The sequence below is a fragment of the Lagopus leucura genome, unplaced genomic scaffold, assembly GCF_019238085.1.
Source record: "Lagopus leucura isolate 7727_CA_CO unplaced genomic scaffold, USGS_WTPT01 Super-Scaffold_100002, whole genome shotgun sequence".
Taxonomy (NCBI): domain Eukaryota; kingdom Metazoa; phylum Chordata; class Aves; order Galliformes; family Phasianidae; genus Lagopus; species Lagopus leucura.
The window spans coordinates 85,650,411-85,658,339 of record NW_024962263.1 but is presented as its reverse complement, the minus strand read 5'-3'; the positions used below and the strand labels follow the sequence as shown (position 1 = coordinate 85,658,339).

The 7,929-nt window shown below is 35.5% G+C and overlaps 1 non-coding gene across 1 annotated transcript; it reads left to right on the top strand.

Annotated features, from left to right (window-relative positions):
• The first annotated feature begins 1,743 nt into the window (after window positions 1-1,743).
• TRNAV-UAC lies at window positions 1,744-1,816 on the top strand. The gene has a single exon. It is a non-coding gene; the product is annotated as a tRNA-Val (tRNA).
• Window positions 1,817-7,929: the final 6,113 nt, after the last annotated feature.

Here is a 7,929-nt window from a genome sequence, read left to right as displayed (position 1 = left end):
GAGGCCAATAACATTTGAAGGAACAATGTGACACTATTTGACTGCCCAATCTGAAAGATAAGATATCCACTTATAGCTGGGTCAACTGGGATAGCATTTGATAGAATTCAAGCTTCAACATGCTCAGAGTTTCATCTCCAAATGAAACCTTCAGTTAGACTTCCAGCATATCTTACTGAGTATTTTCCATGGCATCATGTTAATATATTTCATTTATACTCTAATGCAGGGAAGAAAAAGAAAAAAAGAAGAAAAAGAAGAAGAAAGAGCATTAGAAACTAACACAGGATGGCTGAGCAGTCATACTTGTAAAGAAAGAAACTACCAAGATAGAGGCAATGCATTGTGTTTTCTTATTGTTTTGTGGGTTTTTTTTTTTTTTTTCTGTTAAGAAAAATAGATCAGATTACTGTTAAAAATTAAACTATTAATATTGTCTTTATGAATGGCAAATTACTTTTTACTTTCTATCAAAAATCCCCAAAGCAAAAACAGGAATTAAATCCTCAAGCAACTGTGCTAGAATAGCATTCTGTTACCAGGAAATTAAAACTTTATATCCTTGTGAAAATTCATTTTCCATATAAAAATTTTCAGAACAATGACAACAGGTTAAATTGTGCATGTTTTTTTGCTAATGCATACTTGAAATTCTTAAGAATATATCTTAGTTGACTGTTAATAAATTCAGAAATTCTTTTTCTTATTTAGAAAGCAAACTCTTGCCAACTGTGACAATAAATATAAACATTCTTCATTTTTATGAGCACTTCTATTTTAAATGAAATGGAGGAGATCTGTAACAACAATCATGACTAAATATTATTAATCACAAAGAAGTATGTTTTATTCTGTGGAAACAAAAACAAGCAAACAGCTAAACCTGACAGTGTAAGCTGTAAAACAATAAAGCATGTTCAGTAGAGAAATAACGATGCTTTCACTGATTCCCGTGCAATACAAAATAAATGTTATATGCCAGATGAAATAATAATATTGTGCTGTCTTTGCTGTTCAAAATTAATAAAATTGGTCAAACAAACACGGTGAATACTTCAATGAGAAGAAGCTATGTTTGTTTTGGAGACAAAAACGTCTTGATAAAGAGGTGCTTTGCTGAAATGAATGAGATAAGACTTGTTAATTTAAATGTGATTCTTCTGAACCTGACTGTGCTGCATTCAGAGCTTCTCTCTCTCCAACTGGCTTTTGTGTACAGACAGCTGTGCCAGACACACCTGGATGTAACAGAGACACCCTGGTACAATTCTATAGTCTGTGAAGTTCCTGTTAATAGTGGAAAAGTTGTTCATGCTATAATTCACAGGATGGCTTACAGACTTGACATTCAAACAGAATAAATTACTCTCTAGACTCCCTTGACTCCATGTTAACTATAAATGTTATTTATGCTTATTTCTGATATTTTCACTGAAGATGCCTCCATTAAATCTTGTGGCTTCTAGCCTTTGTTTAAATTACCTTCCAGCCTATCTTCAATAATTATTTGGAATGAGAGCTTTCCGACTCGGATTACAAATTGTGTCCATTCTTTAGGAATTTTTTGCTGTGTGCCTTTTCCAGTGACACTGTACCAATTCCCATGACACTGCATGTAAATATTGTGTAGAGGACTCAATGGATACAGCATAAAGTATCTACACTGAGGCCAGTCTTCCCAGTTACAGTTAAGATAGAGGGAGGGGGAGAGATCATGTCATGGTACAGTGATGCATTTGTGGTGGTTCCATAGTGTAGTGGTTATCACATCTGCTTTACATGCAGAAGGTCCTGAGTTCGATCCTCAGTGGAACCATCAGCACTAAACTTTAGTACAAATGTTCCGTCTTTCCTACAAAGGAGAGGCTGAGAGATCTTGGGGGGCTGTTCAGCCTGAGGAAAAGGCTTCCTTAAGTGGGATTTTATCAATATAAACAGAGAGCGGAAGAAGATGGAGATTTTTTTCAGTGGTACAGTGGGCACTGCATTTCAGAGGCAATGGGCACAAGCGGGAACACAGGAGGATCCGTCTGAGCAGCCCTTGTACAGAGGGCTTTGATCCTTGTGGTCCTTTTGAACACAGGCCATTCTATGATTCTACGATTCTATGATTCTATGATCCTATGAAAAAGACCTGGGTTCTGTGTAGGTACCATGAAAGATTCCTCTGATATTCCAGAGCATTTCACGAATCACTGATTGCTAATACTTAGGCAGTTCAGTTACATCACAGAATTATAGAGCAGAATGGGTTGGATAGAAAGGGATTAAAGATTATCTAGTTTCAATACCTCTGCTGGGGATAGAATTATGCCCGTGAATAAATAATGAATAAAATCAATTCCAGATTGTTGTTAGGAGCGCTACTCTTAAACTCCAAAGAACAAGAAGTCTCTCCATTTTCCCTTTGCACTCTTAAGATGCTTTTATATAACAAGCAAGAGAAAAGTGCATCTTGCTCCTCTTTCTTCTAAAATCTGGCTTTTGAAACCACCCTTTTGCTGCTGCTGGAAATTTTGCTTAAAGAAACAGTGAGGCAATAACATTTGCTGAAGTTTTTCTGTTGGGTCAATTATATGTGTAAGAAAACATTCCAGCTAAGAGTTTCAACATTTGCAAAGCATTTTTGTTTATTTATTTTTAAAACTAAAATTTCAGATTATTTCTTTCCAGAATACATTCAATTACCCAAACAATCTTTCACAACAAAGAGAAGTGCCTTAATATAATTATTATTAGAGATTCAAAACAGAAGTATCTATTTAATCAGAAGCAGGCATTTTGTCTGTTGGGTTTTTAAATACAATGATGACAATGGCAAATGATTAGTTAATTATGATACGAAAATTGCATCTAATCTCTACTGATTCGTAGAAGCTGCTTCATTCTTGATCTTTGTCACAAGAATCTGCATAAAGATGAAGTGGAACTGCTTTTCTTGTAATAGCATGGATCTTACACTGGCAGTTTCTGTTAATTCATATTTTATTGAATTAAAATGGTTATTCCTCGTACAATAAACAAGAATTGTCACAAGTGATAACCCAGAAATGGATTCTCCTCTGTACAGTGCTCTGTATATTTTTATGAGAGAGCTCTTGTTCCCAAATCTTGCCATTTCCACAGGCATGGAGCCAAATCTCAGATAAATTAAGATGTGCATAATGCTAGCCAAAGTGCATGCAAACAGCTTCCCAATTAACTCAAGGCCGTTAAATATAGAGTTAACATACAAAAGTCATCTTAGTAGTTGCATGTCAGAGCTGATGGAAATTGCTTTAATATTTAGACTCCTACTGTTAAAGTGTATTTCCTTTTTATTCCAAACTGGATAGCAAGATGCTTAGAATGCACTTTCTCAAAATATATGGCCATCATATAAACTGTCCTTTCAGAGAACATCCAGCAATGTGTCCATGCAGCTCAAAAAGCCAACCGTATGCTGCATTGCATGAATAGAAGTGTGGCCAGCAGGTCTAAGAAGGCGATCCTCCCCTTTGAAGACATTCAAGGTCAGGCTGGACCGGGCTCTGAGCAACCTGGTCTAGTTGTATGTATCCTTGTTTCTTGCAAGGGAGTTGGACCAAATGACCATTAGAGGTCCTTCCAACTCAAAAGATTCTATGATTTGATGTATCTATTTCTCAGCTTTTTTACAGATATTAGTTTTGCCATTTCAGATTGCATAGATCAGACAAATCCTGTCAGTGCAAAATCGGCTAATATGTAGCCCAATCAGCAGAGGATTATTAGCATTCTGTTATTTATATTGGCCACAAGTATACTTAGCAGCCAGCTTCAAACTTTCCTAATAGAAAATAAAAAAAAAAAAAAAGAGAGAGAGAGAGAGAAGAAAGAAAAATTCCAGTATAATTTATGAAATATTTGTATATCGTAATGCAATTCAACATCTTGTTAAAGCTCTTTTGTGATCATCTGTGGTGAGTTATCTTTATTAATTTTGTAAATATCATCAGAGAGACTTCATGAATTTGTTGTGCAGAATGATATCATTTGTGACTGCTGTACCAGACTTATTGCTAGTGAAGCTACCAGATGCATTTCTGCCATTGAACTGCTATTTTCACAAGTCTCCACTTACCATTCTAGCTAATTAAATCAATGAATTGTTGTGTGAAATTCTATGGTTTGACACTAGGACTTGATTGCTTAGTGTTGGACACAATGGGGACATCAGATCATTGCACACAGAGATTAGTGCTTCCACCACCCTAGAAGACATAATGCACATAATCTGCTTAACCTCCACCTGCCTACAAGAAACAAAAATACGTTCAAAAGTGATGCTGGCTTCTTCTAAGCTAAATGTCTGGATTCCCACACAAACCAATTAGGAGAACTTTTTTGAATGATTGAGGAATTTCACAAGCAGGAGCAGTAATGGAAAAAAAAAATTGTTATTAATACTACAGAGGACTGTAGTATTACCTGTCAAAGACCGAGACTCCACTGTACCAAGCAGCATACTGCCAATCAGCACAGCACTCAGCAAAGTGAGTGGAGAATGTGCTGAAAATTTTCACTGGAAACTGCCAGTTTGTCTAAATAGAATAATTATGCTACTTTCCCTAATCACAACTTTTCTTGAGATGTTTTAAATATCAGCCTTTCATTTTAAAATGGCATTTTGAATGTAAACTAACATCTAATTACAGCAAAAATACATAGAAAGTATCACTTCATTTACTGCTTCAGTTACTACTTCAGTTACTCCAAATTGCAAAATCACAGAATCCTTAGAGCTGGAACAGACCTTTAAAAAGGCCATCTAGTCCAACTCCCCTGCAATGAACAGGGACAGCTACATCAGGTTACTCAGAGTTCTATCCAGCCTGTTAAAAAGTTTATATTATGTGCATGTTTCTGAAGGTGTAACTTTCAGAACTTGCACTGATTTTGGAATAAATCCTTTTGAAATTGCAAGTATTTCCAAAGATAAGAAGGCTGATTAGCATTCACCTTTGTAAATCAGTCCGTGCCAAGGACATTTCCCTTTGCTTCTTTAGCGGTGGTAGTCAAGGACTTCTGCCTATCTTTTGTGGAAAGGTTTTGCTGGAAAATGTTGAGTATCTGCTCATTTCTTTATATAATATTTCCTGCATGCATTTGTTTAAATTTGTATATATATATAAATATGCAAATTCTAACATTCTTGCATTAATCAGCTTCTCCATTAATATACATATGTGAAGACAATACCTTAAGCAATATTTACAGAAGAAAAGTCACAGTTATGTAGAAGATTGAAACAAATACAATAAAACACACTGGAATGCTTTATTAAAATAGACATCCTATTGATTTTCTGTAATAATTTCTTAATCATGTTTATAATTCCTGCTTTTGTACACCTTGTTCAGGTTTTTTAAAACTTGCAAGCATATGCAATTACATGCAGCTCAGTGATTTAAAATGTACAAAAATTTGGCAAGTAACAGCTAAACATAACAGTACAAGATTTAATACATTTTTTTTAAACTAGACTAAAGAAATTGCTGGTTCACTCTGGAGCTATTTTGTCACAGTGGTAATATTTTAAATTTATTTATTATTTCTGAAAGTTTAATATTCCAAACTCTGATTTCTGTCTTCATATTTACTCTTGCAATTAACACTTCTCTACTGAAGGTATTCGTTTTTGATACTGATTATTAACCTCCTCATTGAGTAAAGCTCATGATCAATATCAATTGTATCCACTGGTTTAAAACATATATTTGTGTTCAATGCCAGGTTGGATGGGGCACTAGGCAGCCTGACCTAGTGGTTGGCAACCCTGCCTATGGCAGGGGGTTGAAACTGGATGATATTTAAGTTACCTTCCAAGCCAAGGCATTCTATGATTCTATGGCTCACTCTCAGTAAAACCAATTGTCATGGTTTTATGATTTTTGGTTATTGGTATTCGACACCATAAGATCATGTAATGCACTGGGGGTTTGACTGCTGATGCTCAAGTTCCTGGTGCCTGTCCAGAGGAGAAGAACTACATTCCCCAGGGGGCTTTGCAGTCAGCGAGGAGATTTAACTCCTGGCAAGGTCACCTGATGTTCTCTCCGCCTGCTCTTCTTCGCCTGCGTTTCTCTGTCTGCTTTTCTCCATCTGCTTTTCTTCATCAGCTCAACTGGACTGCACTTCTCACCTCAGTGTTGTGGTGAGGCCTATCCACCTTTTGGACACACTCTCTCTCATTATATATTACTATATTTAATAAATTAGTTTGTTTCACCTCAGATCCTTGCTGCTGTTTTCAATTATTTTGGGGTCCCTTTTCTGGAGGAAAATATCCGCGGATCCCTCCGCCCCACTGGCCACAGAACTGGGCTGAATCAGCCCGTAAAACATTGACACCAATCATCTCAAATTCAAAATCAATTCAAATCAAGCCAAATTGAATAACTTTCTATTTAGTGTCACTACTCTTCTAAATAAATGCCATTAGCACTTGCCATGGTTCACAGTATTTTGTATCTTCTGAACTGTTGGACAGCAGTGATGCAGATACAGTCATCCAAGAGAAGACTGCATTTAATACATGCAGTATTTCAGGACACATACTGGCCATATTTTTAAAAAAGACAGAAACAAAACCTGGTGTATTAAATTCTGAAGTTGAAATAATAAAATAGAATCTTCCTAAGTATTGAATTTCTCTTTTGGCTCATAGTGATCACATGATCCACATTAATTTCTCATAGTAATTAACCAATTTAAGAAAATTTTGTCAAAGATTGTGTCTTCATCATTCCTCAAAAGTGGCAGCCCAATCTCTAGTTATGGAGATTCCAGTATGTAGGCAAATTAATTTCCCTGGTTTATTATCCTGACACCTCTCTATTCCTTATAGCAATTATAGAAAGGAAGAAAAATTGCTCTCTTCCCTGCTCATCAGACTTCATTTTCTTAGATTTAATAAATTGTCATTCATTTAATAACTTTGATTTCTTCACTTCTCGTCAGAGGTCGTGCTTTCTGATCATCCAGTCATACTTTCAGATTTCTCTGTCTGCAATAGATTCACATATTCCTTAAACTGTGATAACCAAATCTAAACATAGCATTCATTTTGAGATTTTCTTTACTCTGGAAAAAGGAACATTATCTTATGAGTGAGATTTAGTTTCAGACTTGACAGCACATGTATTTTAGGTCATGTGAAATCATTCATATTGACAGTACCAGCTAAGTCTCTGTTCTTAATGGGAGTATAAAAACCCAATCAATGTGAAGACAGTGCTAGGCAACTAAATTAGATGTTTTAATCCTTAATCATATAGACTAAAGGCTTTTTAAGCTTTATGCCTAAGGCAAGTTGTGCAGAATGTGATTGTATTTAAATTCAGCTCCACAGAATTTTATTTATTTATTTTTTTATTTTTTTCAAGAGAATGACATGTTTCCTTGTCTTCATCTTTGATTCAGTGCAATCCCTAGACCAGTTCCTATGGAACGACTGCATGCTCCGCAACTATTTATTTCCTACATTAGAGCTGTGCAGCTAATAATATGTGCATAAGTTTGGTATGCTACACATACTCCTATAAATAATGTTGTTTTTCAAGCTCCTGCTCTAGGTTATCAAGAATCTTTTGAGTTATAATATTATCATCCAAAGGACTCACAGTACTTTTCAGATTTGTGCCAGCTGCACACTCACACCCTGTGTTTTTTAATCAAGTTATTAATGAAATAATCCAATACTAGCAGATCCAGGAAAAAACTTAATAGAACATCAGAGATCGTAAATCTTTGAATATGGTTATCCAAATTCTATCTTTGTGCCAAGACAATATATAACTCTCAAGGAACATCCTTCACTAGTCTGAGTGCTCTGTATTAACATACATGGAAATACCTCAGAAAGAAACAGTGACTATATCCATGTTTAATACATCTGACCATGATGTA